The sequence below is a fragment of the Polypterus senegalus genome, chromosome 8 (genome assembly GCF_016835505.1).
Source record: "Polypterus senegalus isolate Bchr_013 chromosome 8, ASM1683550v1, whole genome shotgun sequence".
NCBI classification, from domain to species: Eukaryota; Metazoa; Chordata; class Cladistia; order Polypteriformes; family Polypteridae; genus Polypterus; species Polypterus senegalus.
The window spans coordinates 174183334-174200462 of NC_053161.1; the positions used below are offsets into that span (position 1 = coordinate 174183334).

Below are 17129 nucleotides of genomic sequence, written 5' to 3' on the forward strand. Positions count from 1 at the left end.
AAAAGATAGAATCAACGGAAATGGAGGAGGAGTGGTCACTCTTGTTAAGCTAGGGATAGCATACAGGGAGGTGAAAGTGAATGAGGAGTATGAATCAGTTGTGATTGATGTAAGGGCAGAAAATCGTAATATAAGAGTGATAAATTTTTATAATCCCTGTAAAAGACTAAATATAGATCTAACTAAAAATATTGGAGTAGATGGAAATTCTAACATAGTGTGGTGTGGAGATTTTAATGCACACAGTACTTTGTGGGATGTGTAAATAATGATCAAAACGGATATGTAATAGAAGAAATTTTAGATTGTAATGATTTTGTATGTTTAAATGATGGAAATATAACAAGATTAGATGTAATTAGAGGAAGAAATTCGGTAATAGATCTAACAATTGTTTCCAATAACTTGGCTGGGCAATGTGAATGGGAAGTTTTATATCAGAGTACTTTAGGAAGTGATCATTATCCCATAAAATGTTCAGTAGGGATAGAAATTGAGGAATATCATGAGGAGAATATGGCAAGATGGAAGCTTAAAGACGCAGATTGGGCTAAGTATAAAGAGGTTTGTGAAGTTAAAATGCTTAGTACGGAATTTAATTTTGATGAAGTAGAAGATGTAAATAATAAAATTAATACAATATTATGTAGTACAGCACAAGAGACGATAGGGAAGAGCAAAGGGGTTAGAATGAGAAAGGCTGTACCATGGTGGACAGAAAAATGTAGTGTAGCAATCAAAACTAGAAACAGAGCTTTAAGAAAAGTTAAAAAATCATACTCTTTTGATGACTTTATTAACTATAAGAGAACTCAGGCAGAGGTAAGGAAGGTAATAAGGATAACAAAAAGAAACTATTGGAGAAAGTTCTGTGATGAAATTGGTGTAAATATAGATATTAGTGATATGTGGAATATGATTAAGAAAATGGGTGGGAAGCAAATGAATAAAGGTATTCCAGTTTTAATAAAAGAAGGTAAATACAAAATGACTAATACAGAAAAGGCAGAAGAGTTGGTAGAAACATTTGTTAAGGTTCACAGTGACAATAATATGTCAGATAGTATGAGAGTGCAAAGGGATCAAATTTTGAAAGACAATCCTAATGTACTAACTCAAAAAGCACTGACTGGGAGTACATTGGACGCAGATTTTACTATGTATGAACTAAAACAGGTGCTACAGTGTTTGAAACGTACATCTCCTGGGAAAGATGAAATCTGTTATGAAATGATAAAACACCTTTCTGATGTATCTCTAAATATTATTTTAAGGAGCTTTAATAAGATATGGGAGCTGGGAAAACTCCCTACGTCTTGGAAACACGGAGTGATAATTCCAGTTGCAAAGCCTGGTAAGGATCCCACAGTAGCATCTAATTATAGACCCATTGCGTAACATCTAACTTATGTAAAGTAATGGAAAAGATGGTAGTAGCTCGACTAAATTACGTAATAGAAAGCAACAAACCTTTTAAGTCATTATCAGAGTGGCTTTAGGAAAGGGCGAAATACCATGGATTCAGTAGTATGTTTAGAGTCTGAAATTAGAAAGGCAATGGCGAATAAGGAGGCACTTGTAGGGGTGTTTTTTGATGTGGAAAAGGCCTATGATATGCTTTGGAAAGAGGGAGTTTTAATAAAATTAGACAATATGGGAATCAAAGGGAAAATGTATAATTGGATAATGGACTTTTTGTTTAATAGAACTATTCAAGTTAGGGTTGGAACAAGGTACTCTAGGATATACTCCATTGATAATGGGACCCCACAGGGTAGTGTGTGCAGTCCAGTGTTATTCAATTTAATGATAAATGATATATTTTCAACTATTGGACAAGGACTTGGCAAGTCTTTATATGCAGATGATGGTGCTCTGTGGAAAAGGGGAAGAAATGTTGAGTATGTGGAGAAAAGCATGCAGAAAGCAGTTAATGAAGTGGAAAATTGGGCTAATAAATGGAGCTTTAGGTTGTCTGTTGAGAAAACCAAAGTGGTATGTTTTTCAAAGAAGAGGAAATCCCCGAATATCAAAATATACCTTTATGGGCAAACTTTAGAGCAGGTAACAGAAATTAGGTTTCTCGGAGTATGGATGGATACAAAGCTAACTTTTGCATCCCATATAAAGAAAGTTCAAGATAAATGTAAAAAAGGAATAAATATTTTAAGATGTTTAGCAGGGGTAGATTGAGGTGCAGCCCGACAAGCATTAAAAAGTGTGTATTGTGCAATGATAAGACCAATTATAGATTATGGCAGTATAGTTTATAGCTCAGCATCAGAATCTTTGCTCAAAAAAGTTAATGTTATTCAGTCTCAGGCATTAAGGATAGGAAGTGGGGCATTTCGAACATCGCCAGTCTCAGCAATGCAGGTGGAAATGGCAGAGATGCCATTAAAATTTAGGACAACTAAGTTAAAGATGGCATATTGGAATTCTGTACGGGGGCATGCAGACACCCATCCAGTAAAAGAAGTACTCCAAAAATGTTGGGAACATGAATACACTAAGTACAGGAGTTTTGGGTGGAATGCAGATATGGAGGCCAAGAAAATAGGTATTGACTGTATAAAACAAGCCCTACAGTAGTAATACCTGTTATACCTCCTTGGTTTTATCAAATGCCGTTAGTAGATTTACAGGTGCATGGTAAAATTAACGATAAGAATGAGTGTAGGACTATTGAGGTAATAGTAGAGCAATATTTGAAACAAAAATATTCCAATAGTATCCAAATATATACAGATGGATCAAAAAATCCAGATTGGGTCCACAGCAGCAGCTTATATACATTCCACATTTCAAGCATAGTGTCTTGAAGAGGTTAAGTAATCATGTATCAGTATTTACAACAGAAATGATGGCAATTTTACTGGCAATGCAGTGGGTAGAGGAAACTCGGCCCATAAGTGTGGTTGTATGTTCAGACTCATATTCAGCCTTAAACAGTTTAAAAAGCAGTAACTCTACATCTAGACAGGATATTCTGTATGAAATTTTGCAGAATATTTATAGAATCAAACATATGGGAGTAAGGGTAGAATTTGTATGGATCCCTGCCCATGTAGGGATAGAAGGGAATGAGGAGGTGGATAGGTTGGCCAAAACAGCATTGAGAAAAGAGGAGGTTGAAATAGAAATTCCATTATGCAAATCAGAAATGAAAAGTATTATTAAAGCTGCAGTCATAAGATTATGGCAAGAGGACTGGAAAAACGAGTCAAAAGGAAGACACCTTTTTAACATCCAATCAAAAGTGGGGAAAGAAAGGAAGGCATACGGAAACAGAAGAGAAGACACAGTAATAACTAGGTTCGTATAGGTCACTCCAATCTTAATTGTTCCCTCTACATGATGGGGAAAAATGAATCAGAGTGCTGCAGACATTGTGGAAGAACAGAAACAGTAGAGCATGTGTTATTACATTGTGATGCATATAGAATGGAAAGGAATCAGCTTGTTGGGAAACTAAGAGATCTGGAAATTAATGTCATCTCAGTCAAAGATATATTTCAGAATGCAGAGAAAAAACCAAAGGTGTACGATCTTCTGTTAAAATATTTGAGAGATACAGGTTTAATTAACAGGATATAAGGGTTTTTTTTTTTTTGTTTTTTTTTAAAAGAAAATTTCCTTCCGCTTCTTAAGGTCTCACACTCCAACTCAGTAGGTGGCGGTAATGCACAATAAGTTGGTTTGCCACCCGCCATTAAACCTAAAGAAGAAGAAGAAGAAGAAGATCGGGCCGGCAACGGGGACCAGGTAGTGACACACACCGCATGCGCTTCATGAAAAAACATTACCAACAAAAAAAATCAATTTTACAGCACGGCCCAATCAGAACTGTGCATGCATTGCAGCTTGACATTACGGTTTATTAATTTTAGTTCCCCATTAGTTTAACATAATGAAAATATTCATCCTGCAAAATAAACGAAGCAGCCTTTGTGGCGTAAAATTGATGTCCAAGATGTGTGCACACCTGATAAGCCCCAATTAGGGCGAAACACATGATGTGTACCCTTTGTATTATTTGACATATATTTTGACATATATATATATATATATATATATATATACCTATGTTATATAAAGTTATATATGTAGTTTTTATTTTCCCACTCACGTAATAAGTAGGCATAAGGTTATTAATTTATTTTATAATTTATCCAACCAGTTTTATAGAAATATATGGTCCTTTTTCAAAAAAAGAAAAGAATTAACACTGTGCTAACTGTTACTGTCCACTTGTTAAAATTCTTTAGTTCGTTCTCAGTTGTGCAATCAGGTCAGATGCTGAAGAAATGAAGAGCATAAAGCCACCGGTTCAAATCCTTATTTATTCCAATGGCTATTAATCTTACAAAGAAGTTTAACTTTATATCCACAGACTTAAATTAAGGAAGTGAGCTGTTATCACTTGAATCAATCTATTTGATCTATTTTTTTAAAGTAAGTGCTTGCTGCTACAGTTCATATTTGTAATACGTTTGTTCTTAGTGATGTGTTTTTAATGTTATTTCAAGGCGTCTCTGTAAAACCCGCTAAGAAATCAACTTACCTATTAATATAATAAAACTGAACTGAATTTAACAGCTGTAAAATAAAATATTCTTCACTAACTGAGCAGAATTTAAACAGCATGAAATAGTTCAGTTTACGATGAACAGCTTGTAACCAGATCCATCCATCCATCCATCCATCCATCCATCCAACCTCTTCCTCTTATCAGAGATCGGGTCGCGGGGGCAGCAGCTTGAGCAGAGAGGCCCAGACTTCCCTCTCCTTGGCCACTTCTTCTAGCTCTTCCAGGAAGATCCCAAGGTGTTCCCAGGCCAGCCGGAAGACATAGTCCCTCCAGCATGTCCTGGGTCTTCCCCGGAGCCTAACCCGGTTGGACGTGCCTGAAACACCTCACCAGGGAGGCGTCCAGGAGGCATCCTGATCAGATGCCCGAGCCACCTCATCTGAGTCCTCTCGATGCGGAGGAGCAGCGGCTCTACTCTGAGCCCGTCCCGGATGACTGAGCTCCTCGCCCTATGTTTAAGGGAAAGCTCAGACACCCTGCGGAGGAAACTCATTTCAGCCGCTTGTATTCATGATCTCATTCTTTTGGTCACTACCAATAGCTCATGACCATAGGTGAGGGTAGGAACGTAGATCGACTGGTAAATTGAGAGCTTTGCCTTGTGGCTCAGCTCCTTTTTCACCATGACAGACTGATACAGAGACCGCATCACTGCGGACGCCGCACCGATCCGCCTGTCGATCTCACGCTCCATTCTTCCCTCACTCGCGAACAAGACCCCGAGATACTTGAACTCCTCCACTTGTGGCAGGATCTCGCTCTCAACCCTGAGAGGGCACTCCACCCTTTTTCCAACTGAGGACCATGGTCATGGATTTGGAGGTGCTGATTCTCATTCCAGCCGCTTCACACTCAGCTGCGAACTGATCCAGAGACAGCTGAAGATCATGGCCTGATGAAGCAAACAGGACAACATCATCTGCAAAAGCAGTGACCCAATCCTGAGTCCACCAAACCGGACCCCTTCAACACCCTGGCTGCGCCTAGAAATTCTGTCCATAAAAGTTATGAACAGAATCGGTGACAAAGGGCAGCCCTGGCGGAGTCCAACTCTCACTGGAAATGGGCTCAACTTACTGCCAGCAATGCGAACTAAACTCTGACACTGGTTTTACAGGGACCGAACAGCTCTTATCAGGAGGTCCGGTACCCCATACTCCCGGAGCACCCCCCACAGGATTCCCTGAGGGACATGGTCAATGCCTTTTCCAAGTCCACAAAACACATGTAGACTGGTTGGGCAAACTCCCATGCACCCTCCAGGACTCTGCTAAGGGTGAAGAGCTGGTCCACTGTTCCGCGACCAGGATGAAAACCATACTGTTCCTCCTCAATCCATGGTTTGACTATTCGACGGACCCTCCTCTCCAGAACCCCGAATAGACTTTTCCAGGGAGGCTGAGGAGTGTGATCCCTCTATAGTTGGAACACACCCTCCGGTCCCCCTTTTTAAAGAGGGGGACCACCACCCCGGTCTGCCAATCCAGAGGCACTGTCCCCGATGTCCATGCGATGTTGCAGAGACGTGTCAACCAAGACAGTCCTACAACATCCAGAGCCTTGAGGAACTCAAGGCATATCTCATCCACCCCCGGGGCCCTGCCACCAAGGAGTTTTTTGACCACCTCGGTGACTTCAGTCCCAGAGATGGGAGAGCCCACCTCAGAGTCCCCAGGCTCTGCTTCCTCATTGGAAGGCATGTTAGTGGGATTGAGGAGGTCTTCGAAGTACTCCTCCCACTGACCCTAGCGTCCTGAGTCGAGGTCAGCAGCGCACCATCCCCACCATATACGGTGTTGACACTGCACTGCTTCCCCCTCCTGAGACGCCGGACGGTGGACCAGAATCTCCTCGAAGCCGTCCGAAAGTCGTTCTCCATGGCCTCCCCAAACTCCTCCCATGCCCGAGTTTTTGCCTCAGCAACCATCGAAGCCGTTCCGCTTGGCCTGCGGTACCTATCAGCTGCCTCCAGAGACCCACAGGACAAAAAGTCCTATAGGACTCCTTCTTCAGCTTGATGGCATCCTCACCGCGTGTCCACCAACGGGTTCGGGGATTTCCGCCACAACAGGCACCAACCACCTTACGGCCACAGCTCCGGTCAGCCGCCTCAACAATAGAGGCACGGAACATGGCCCATTTGGACTCAATGTCCCCCACCTCCCTCGGGACGTGGTTGAAGTTCTGCCAGAGGTGGGAGTTGAAGCTACTTCTGACAGGGGACTCTGCCAGCCGTTCCCAGCAGACCCTCACAACACGTTTGGGCCTACCAGGCCTGACTGGCATCTTCCCCCACCATCGAAGCCAACTCACCACCAGGTGGTGAGTGAGCTCTCTTCACCCGAATGTCCAAGACATGTGGCCGCAAGTCCGACGACACGACCACAAAGTCGATCATCGAACTGAGGTCTAGGGTGTCCTGGTGCCAAGTGCACATATGAACACCCTTATGCTTGAACATGGTGTTCGTTATGGACAATCCATGACGAGCAAAGAAGTCCAATAATAAAACACCACTCTGGTTCAGATCGGGGGTGGGGGCAATCACACCCTTCCAGGTCTCACTGTCATTGCCCACGTGAGCATTGAAGTCTCCCAGTAGTACGAGGGAGACCCCAGAAGGTATGCCCTTTAGCACCCCCTCCAGGGACTCCAAAAAGGGTGGGTACTCCAAACTGCTGATCAGCGCATATGCACAAACAACAGTCAGGACCCGTCCCCACCCGAAGGCGGAGGGAGGCCACCCCCTCGTCCACCGGGGTAAACCCCAATGTACAGGCTGCAAGTTGGTGGGCAATAGTATGCCCACACCCACTTGGCACCTCTCACAGGTGGCAACTCCAGAGTGGTAGAGAGTCCAGCCCCTCTCAAGGAGATTAGTTCCAGAGTCCAAGCTGTGCGTTGAGGTGAGTCCGACTATATCTAGTCAGAACCTCTCGACCTCGCACACTAACTCAGGCTCCTTCCCCTTCAGAGAGGTGACATTCCATGTCCTAAGAGCCAGTTTCTGTAGCCGAGGATCGAACCACCAAGGTCCCCACCTTCAGCCACCACCCAACTCACATTGCACCTGACCTCCTTGGCCCATCCCATAGGTGGTGAGCCCATGAGAAGGGGGACCCACGTTGCCTCTTCAGGCTGTGCCGGCCGAGCCCCATGGGTGCAGGCCCGGCCACCAGGAGCTTGCCATCGACCCCCACCTCCAGGTCTGGCTCCAGAGGGGGGCCCCGGTGACCCCCGTCCGGGCGAGGGAAAATGCCATCTGAATTTTTTATTCATCATAGAAGGCCTGTTGAACTGCTCTTGGTCTCATCCCTTACCTAGAACCAGTTTGCCTTGGGTGACCCTTCCAGGGGCATAAAGCTCAGGACAACAGAGCTCCCAGGATCATTGGGACATGCAAACCCCTCCACCACAATAAGGTGGCAGTTCAAGGAGGAGGGCAGAAGGCAGTGATATTCTTTCTTACAAGTTTAATCAACATAACACAGCTCTGTTTGTGTGCAGACTCGTCTCATGTCAATGATTTTATTCACCCATATTGATACAGAGCCAGTTCATTTTTATAACTTTAAAAAAAGGAAATACAATACACTTATCATATATTTTTATTGAAGAAATAAATGGTATGTTTAAAAATAAAAGTGAAAGATCTGTGAACAATGTTTCTCAAAAACAAATTATACACACACCCAAATGTATATGTATATATACTGTATATATATTATGAGCAGACAATTCAGTAATCATAAAGATGTATAAATGGTAAATGCATTTAACTAGAATACAACAAGGCCAACAAGGGGAGGTATTAAAAACTATTAGGGAAGGAGAACACAAATATATTTACAGATTTTTACCTTAGTATTTAAAAAAAATATTAGCCAAGGTTTTGAACACAGTAAAAGTGAATCATTAAATTTGTCAAAAAAGGAAAAATGCTATTTTAGCTTTATGAACAACATGCTACTCAGAGTCAAAGAATTATTATCCAGCAATATTCCATAAAAATGTTTTCAATTTAAACTGATATTTTTCCTGATCTGTCCCTTAACCTTTGTTCACTAATAATATTTTTATATCACCTTTGCTTACAAGTGTAACTCAAATTGCTCTGCAAAAATATACAGTTACAAAGAAAATTGAAGGTATTATAAAAGTAAATAAGAAGCAAACGGAGAGGTCCTTGTCATTTGTAATAAATATACTGTGTGGTCAAATGGCCGGGGACAAAGACAAACTTGTGGCTTTCAAAGATGCTGGAGATAATAAACCTCTGGGGCCCCAAGCTAAAGCCCCCACAGTCCTGTCTGCACATCCCAGCATACATAAATTGTGGCCATCTCACTCCAATCACGATTCGATTCACAATCACGATTCCATTTCAGGACGTTTTGTGAACTTTTCTTCTGTCACAGGCAGTTGGAGTTGATGTAACAGACGGTGGAGATGCAGGGGGGCACCATTGCAATAAACTAGCAGCGGTTAGTGCCCAGTGTAGATCTTACAAAGTGTACACAGTACCATTTCTAATCTATTACAACCAATGCAAGTAATTAAGAAAAAGCCAAATTAGAAAAGTGGGCTTGTTAAAGTTTTTTGAAATGCTTGACATTTGTAGCCTGGCACTTCTCTATTGGCAAAGCAGTCCAGATTTTGTTGCATGAGTACAGAAAGCTGACGGTTTTTATAGTTTATCTTAGAATAAAAAGCAAAGCAACGTTTGAGAAAAGAAATGTTGGGAGCAGACACTCCAAAATACAGGCAGGGTGTAAAATACTCAAAGACTTTAATATATTTAATAGAACCTTAAAATCAGTTCTAAGTGAAACAGGCGGCCAGTGTAATGAGACTGAGACAGTTTTCAGAAGACAAAAACCCCAAAAAAGCCAATACCTTGTGATCACTTGGCAAAGGCACAACAGATCAGAGCAGGGATTGAGATGGAGGATTCTTGAAGAGTGGGCAGGAGGGGCAGCCACTACTTCAACATGGCACACATCTCTCTGTCCTTCTTCTTTAACTGCTGCCCCATAACACGACCGGACTCTTCTATTTCACTGTAACTGTTAAAAACATAAACACAGTAGATACACGATGTTCACTCACGGAGTTCAAATATTAATAAAGTGTACTCTTACTTCTTGATCTCCCTCCTTTCTTGGTTCATCTGTAGATCAATTATTACCAAAGTAAACCATCACAATAGTTAAAGGTCTGCTTAGAGTAAAGTCTAACTAATAATATTTTTTAAATTACTGTGTTTTTTTGTTGGATGTTGAAAGAACCCCAACTTAACTGTCATTATATGTAGCATATTTTTTTTTCCTTTTACATTGCACATACAGTAGACATTGTGTTACAATCTGTATATCTGAACTTCTAATGTGTTGTGCTCAGGTGTCGGTACTTACATGAAAACATCTTTGTTTTTCTCTCCTGCCTTAGTTTTGTTTTAAGTTAAAATTAAGTCTCAGCTCTTTCAAAATCCAACAACAAAAGCACAGCAACTTAACAAAATAAATGTTATTTTGCAAAACAGAACAACATCCCTGTTTAGTGACAGCTGGGACTGATGTGCCTCACTTGCTGTGTTTGTGAGGCTTTCCTGTCTAAAATTAAAACGCCTGTGTTAGTTACTGGACAGAATGAGCAAACATACAGTACAGTACTCAAGGCAGCAAAATATTACAGATCAAATAATAAATATGGGGAGGCTTTGCAGGAATTGTACACAAATTACTTCTGAAACTGGAAGCCTCAGTAGTCTTACCTGTAGAAATAGCAAATCTAATATGAACTGCACATCATCTCAAATTGGGAATCTTAACAGCAGAAGAAAACAGCATCCAATTGTGTCTCAGAATTCGGGTACACTGGCATCTGTTCAGCCATATGGAAGGCTGGTTACCACCGGGCATCCTGTAGGGTCAAGAGAAAAAATACAATAAGGGGGCATCGTTTTTCTAACTGCAGCAATAAGAAATAAGTTATCTCTAAGGAGCAAAGCTCCTCCATTATATTCAGTTAAATGTATGTGTACTCCTCCTAAACCAACAGCTTAAATGATAAGCTAATGACATGTGCCAACAGCAGGTGCCCAGCCTGTCACTGAGCCACATCAGACGCACACCACACTTCTCTGATGGCTTTGGATATAAATTTTAAAATTGCCTGTTTTCAGCCATGGAATTTTTTTCTACTAAATAAGGTTAAGGAAATCCATTAACAATTTGTAATGCTATTATGTGCATCCTGCTTTCTTGTAATAACTTAGTTGTTGCTACTCTTGTAGGTAATATAGCCTTCATCATTATAATTTGTTAACTTTATTATGGAAAAACTATTGAATTGATGTAATCTGATATCAACAGATGGCTTTGGAGGGCACACTTTACACCAGTCGAGTGTCAGATGTGCACTCCTAATTCTATTCCTAATTCGACACCTCGATTGCATCGTTTTGCTTAATTATTAGCATGCCGTTCACTCTTTAAGATAAAAAAAATGTGGACAAATGTTAAAAGAAACACATCACCAAATGCTAATAGGGTGTTATGAAATAAATGACATACATCTATTAATCCATTAACCCAAACACGGAAAATGCTGTGATTTTTACGTTTAAACCACGAGATTACGAAGTATTGCAACTAAAAATGTAAACCCTTATTGCCTTTTCCATCAATATGATGTACTTACAAAAAGCTGTACATATCCATTATGAAGTTCACAGACACATGTCGCATTTCATTTCGCTACTTGTTCAATCGACTGGAGTTAAATTTTTCAGGCGACACATCTTCCATGACGTTATAAAATTCAAAAGTTGCCATCTTTTCCAGTTACAAGTCCACTTACAGAGAGAAGGGTATTGCTGCACTGTCACTGACATTATGGGCGGATCTGAAGGCGGGATAACTGTAAATGCAAGTGGATATTATTGGCTAATTCAGAGTTTCAACGAATAAGATTATTGTTACTCTATGACAATCAAAAACTCACCTGTCCAATGATCAACGTTTCAAGTTGTCTATCAAGTGCAACTTTAACCAAACGTTTCACAGTTCGTGATCCCTACCTCTTTGAGTTTCCTCTTAAATAACCTGCCGTTATACCAAGCGACGAAACTCCATTAAACGAAATGAGATAAAAAAAGAAGCTGCGGCGATGAAACTTCATTAGACAAAAGAAGAAGAGACCAAACTAATTGCTTGTATTTTTGACAATGGAAGTAACTGTGCTTCGAAATGACAACGTTTGAAAGTTGCAGTTTTTTTCCGTGTTTTTAATAACCTTGTTTTTCATGGTTATGTTTGTACCGTGAACTTTTACGTTTGTATTAATAATCATTTCGCTGTCGTAATTGATTTATATTCAGTGCTACTCAGCGGTACCGACAACTCTTCAAATTCCACAAGCAAGTTTCACGAGAACTCCTCGACTGTGCATGTAAGACGAAAAAACTTTCACAAACAGCTAAGCAACTCTTGATCATTATACTGTCGTGAAGTAGACTTTTGGTAAAGTTCAGATTGACTACAGTGGTGCACGATATTACCTTTTTTTCTTTGCAGTTTAGTTCCTTATGTTGGAGTAATGTGTCTGAATTGTAATACCAAATAATCTGCGATGTTTTTGTACCGTCAATTTTATTAGAATTTCATGGTAGTTTTGTGCAGATGATGCCTGCCATTTCTAAACTGTTAAAGACTTTCCTGCAGTGCGCCACTAACTTGCATGTGACTCAGACTGACAGTCGCGATGTTCACAGAGCCTTTCAATTTAACTTCAAGTGACATTCATATTGTTTTCCTTTCAGCCAACTTGCTACAAGAATATCTTCTGGAAATTGGATGTTAATGAAAAATCAGGTAAACTGCAAACACCCATTTCATAAACTTGTAGTGTTTGACTTTCACGTGTATTTTTCTTTTCTTTCCTTCTTTTAGGACATCCCTGCTGGTTCAGTAGACTGTGGAGTAGACACGTTGATGGTATTTGAATATGAACTGTAGGCTTTATGTGACTTGACATTTGTGTTAAATTGTGTAGGAGTTCAGTGCTTTAGTTCTTATCCTCTGCTCCTTATCTGACCAGGAGGAACCTTTTGATTTTACTGCCAGTCTTTTAAAGATGCTGATAATATATATATATTTTTCTTCATGTTTGGCATACCTTTAATTGTGGCATTCATTTAATGTGCCCTCCACTATTAATGACACCCCTTATAAAAATGTAATTTTAAAAATATTTATTTCTTGATGAGGGTTTTGTTTTTCTTTGAATGAAATTGTTTCAATTTAAAGTCAGATGTTTCTAATTTTGTCAGTGCAAGGTGACATTTCTTCAGCAAACAGGGATTTTTTTTCCTAACCCTTCTTACTAATTTTTACAAGGGGTGCCAATAATAATGGAGTGCACTGTATTTATCCTGTTTATCTTAGGATGACATGCCTGTGACTTGCATATTACTTTAGGTAGTGTCCACATTGGGGTATTCATGATACTCTGAAATAACTGATGTATTCTAAAAAAACTATTGAGATAACCATGAACGAGAGTTTTTGTAGTGAAGCACAATTCTCACAGTTTGAACTTTACTCCAAAGTGTCCACTTTTATGCGAAAACAGGAGTGTTCAGACAAAACCAGACAGCTTGCACGAGACAAATACTTCATGTGACAGTCTGATGTATTTATTTGTGTGTCCACCGTGTAGGAGAGCAGGCTGGCTGTGTGGCTGAAGAAGGGCAGCAGACACAAGATCAAGGGGCTCAGATTTATGAGGCTGCAGAGATCAGCAGGGCCTCCAGGAGGACTCAACATGAAAAACTGTTGGAGTTCATCATAAAGGGCCATGGAAGTAAAACAAGTAAAACTTTATTATTGTAATCCATCTAGTAGCAAAGAGCTATGATGACTTAATAGCACCAACTCTTGTATTTGCTTGTCCAGCAGGCTGAAAAGGTGTAATCCAAATGGTTTAAAAATGATGAAGATCCTAAAGTTCACCGGGTAATGACCTATATACAGTAGAGGATGAGGAGCTGACAGATGGCCTCTATAACTACAAGATGAAGTTCTGTCAAGAGCTGTAGACACCTTTGAAAAGATCAACAGAGTTCACGTCATTCTGGATGTGCTGATGCCGAAGGCTCATTTGACTTCAGTGAATCTCTGAGTACAGAAAGTGTCTCCATGAGTAAGAAGCAGAAGGTCTGTTCATTGATGGACCAGCAGACGGTGAGTGGGATGTCATGTGGTGTTGGGAGCAGACGGTCCTTTCTTTTTCTTTTCAGCACCATCTTTCTGTTAATCAGAATACCATTATACTTGTAGTGAATTTAGACAATAATATAAACTAAATACATAGAAATGTAAATTACAGTATGTTTAAAGTGAAATTTAAAATATGCGGTAATACACTTTTAGTATTGGTGTTGGAGTACAAAGATGGACAGCAGCACTGAGGCTTTTCAACTTGAGATTCCATCTCAGCCGCTCCTCTAATAAACGTGTCACTTTCTTTATTTTTCTTTGGCCTTTTATATTTCTGAGTGTTAAACTGACTGTGCATAACAGACTTGTGTATATTTGATTTAACTATTGATGTAAATAATAAAGGACACTTTGCTGATTAAGTTCTGTATATTTGAAACTGTCTGTGTATCTGTTTTAGCTCATTCATGACACCTACAATTTTTCTTTAATTTTTATAACTGCATTGTACATTTTTATTTTTTGAACATTACAAGTAAACATGTCTATCCCCATTACATATTATTTATATTTAATATATAGAAGTGGATGTGCTTCAGTTTATTCAGTCTGTTTGTTAGAATGCACAAAGAAGATAAGTTTTTCTTTCAGTTCAACTGACCCATCGTTTATTGTTAATTGTACATATTTCTTGAAATGGTTGTATAATTTATACTGAATACTTATTAATAACATTTTGTTTTTGGTAATGACAATACTGAGTGTTTTAACTTGTGCTGACCAATCAACTCGTGTATTAACACAACTAGAACTGATAGATTTGAGCAGAGCCTCCTCGTGTATCAACACCGTCTACAAACGGCACTTTGCTGGACTCGCCGGTAATCCCACAGCTTGGAAACTGAGCATCCTGATCAAGACTGTGCTGTTTACTTACAAACATAATCTACAACAATGAGGGTCTTACTTATCTTTATTTAGGAGTCACATTTTCAATAAAACTTGCCTTGTTTAAAACTGAAAATGCAGCTTGTATATATAGGAACAAAAGTAAAGGAAAAGGATTGAATACTCCTGATTAATGGAGAGTCAAAACGTTTGAAGCTCAGTATTCTAAAACCATAACTCACAGCAAGAACCTCGTGATTCTAAGGTCTTGACATTAAGTGTGTCAGTGTTATCTATCTATCTATCTATCTATCTATCTATCTATCTATCTATCTATCTATCTATATATATATATATATATCTCCTATACAAAACTTTATTGATGTAAACCACTTTTTCAGTATAAACTATGACAAACAAGAAACAAAATGCCTTACCAGAAATATCATTGCCAAAATAAATTCCCAGCTGTTGAGACTGAATTATTTAATGGCTTTGACTTGACAGACTGTGCAGTGCAGTGTGTGGTAAACTGACCAGTAAAATGGAGTCGTTTACAGCTGTACAGGTTGTTATGTCAGGGCCATACTGGAGTATACAGACTCGGTGTGCTCTTAATATGCAGTTTGATTGTGTAGACATATAGGATGATGCCCACCTGAACTATCTGCCATCTCTATCTTGCTACCAGTTGTGATGCTGATGCCCATCAGTGCCTGCTGTACAGTTGGACTCCTGGCCTCCTCCAGTCTCAGAGACCATAAAGACAGGCTGATGTGTTCTGTAGACTATCAACGCTGATGTATTATACAAATATACACTCCATCTCTTACAGTCACTTTATCTTAAACGTCCACCTTTAGAAATTATCTTACAAGTCCACCTTTCTTTTTATGTATCCATAAGGCAATTGGCTAAAGTGGAGCATGAATGACAAAAAAACACCAATTGGCGATTTGTTAAATAAAAAGGTGATTGACCGCGACATTTAAATTTTCGATTGGCTGATCAGTGCCTGACGTTTGCAAATTTAATATATGATTGGCTGTAGTACTAGGGTGTTGTACTGTGTTAGCCATAATGAATGTAGAGAAAAGCCAAGCAAAATGACACCTTTTATTGGCTAACTAAAAAGATTACATTATGCAAGCTTTCGAGGCAACTCAGGCCCCTTCTTCAGGCAAGATGTAATACAGAAACTGTCGTTCCCTGTGTTTATATCCACACACTAGGACAAGAAACAACACTGGTAAATCTTTAAATGAAAAATCTTAAATGTAAAAAAATAATAGATTCATTCAGGCTAAGATTAATTTAACAAGAGAGAGAACAATGTATGGTCAAGATCTTTAGATAAGATAACTGTCCAACAAAGTCCTTTGAAGTTTGTGATGAGTTTTTCAAAACAATATGGATCTGTAAACAGGCTGTCTGTGTCAGTCCGAGAGATACAAACAATCCTCACACCTGGCTATAAAACTCTGGTCTCCATTCAATCCATGTTGTAATGTATTAAATTTTAACATGAGTTTAACTTCCCATTCTTTTCTTTCTTGCTGTGTTTTGAAGTTGCCCATAAGCCCTGTGACTTTAAAGTCCCTCTCACAGTGTCTATGGCTGTTGAAGTGGGCCGCTACAGGACCATCTGTGTTACTGTGTTTAATGTGGCACCTGTGTAAGTTCATTCTCTGGTGGAGTGTTTGTCCAGTTTCTCCCACATAGAGTGCAGTGTCAGGACATTTCATGCAAAGAATTAGGTAGACCACATTAGATGATCTGCAGGAAAATGATCCCTTTATATGATGTTCTAGTCATCAGTGTGGTATAACTATACAGTCTGTATTGTAGATGTGGGCACACGTTTTACATCTTTTCTGTAGGCAGGGAGATGTGCCATTTTCTGTCGGTTCATTTAGGGAGGCACAAACCAACAGACAGACGGACCTAACTATTATACATAATACCATCCCTTTTCCTTCAAAGACTCCACTTATTCTTAGCTCTTACTGAAGGATTTACCTCAAACAGATGTCTTCCTTTTCACTACTCGCAAATCTGTTTTGCCTCTCTCTATACACTGCCCTTTTTTTAATTTTACAGTTAAATTCACATTTACCTAAAGGAATCTTATTGTCATTTTTGTTTTATCTAAAGCTTACTTAGCCAGATTATCTGTAATTTAATTGCCATGCAATCCTTTATGTACAGGAATCCATGCAAACTTTATGATTAGATTATTCAAATACATGTTGGTAATGACAAGATTAACTTCTAATTGAAGGGTCACTTCTGTTAGATAACTTTCTCGATTCTAAGACCTTCAACGATGATAATGTGTCTGTCAATATAAAGACTATTATTACACCATTTCCCAAGAATAATAGCCCTTATTTCTGGGGTAAAGACTTCGTCAGCTGTTCTAACAGCAT

The 17129-nt window shown here is 39.5% G+C and overlaps 1 protein-coding gene and 1 long non-coding RNA gene across 2 annotated transcripts in view; one reads left to right on the forward strand and one right to left on the reverse strand.

The window, feature by feature from the left end:
* The window catches only part of LOC120533398 (gastrula zinc finger protein XlCGF26.1-like), a 126837-nt gene that overhangs the window by 33303 nt on the left and 76405 nt on the right, over positions 1-17129 (reverse strand). The window lies entirely within an intron of this gene.
* Positions 11795-13348, forward strand: LOC120533485. The gene is made up of 4 exons (XR_005634505.1): positions 11795-11825; positions 12414-12465; positions 12544-12605; positions 13313-13348. It is a non-coding gene; the product is annotated as an uncharacterized LOC120533485 (long non-coding RNA).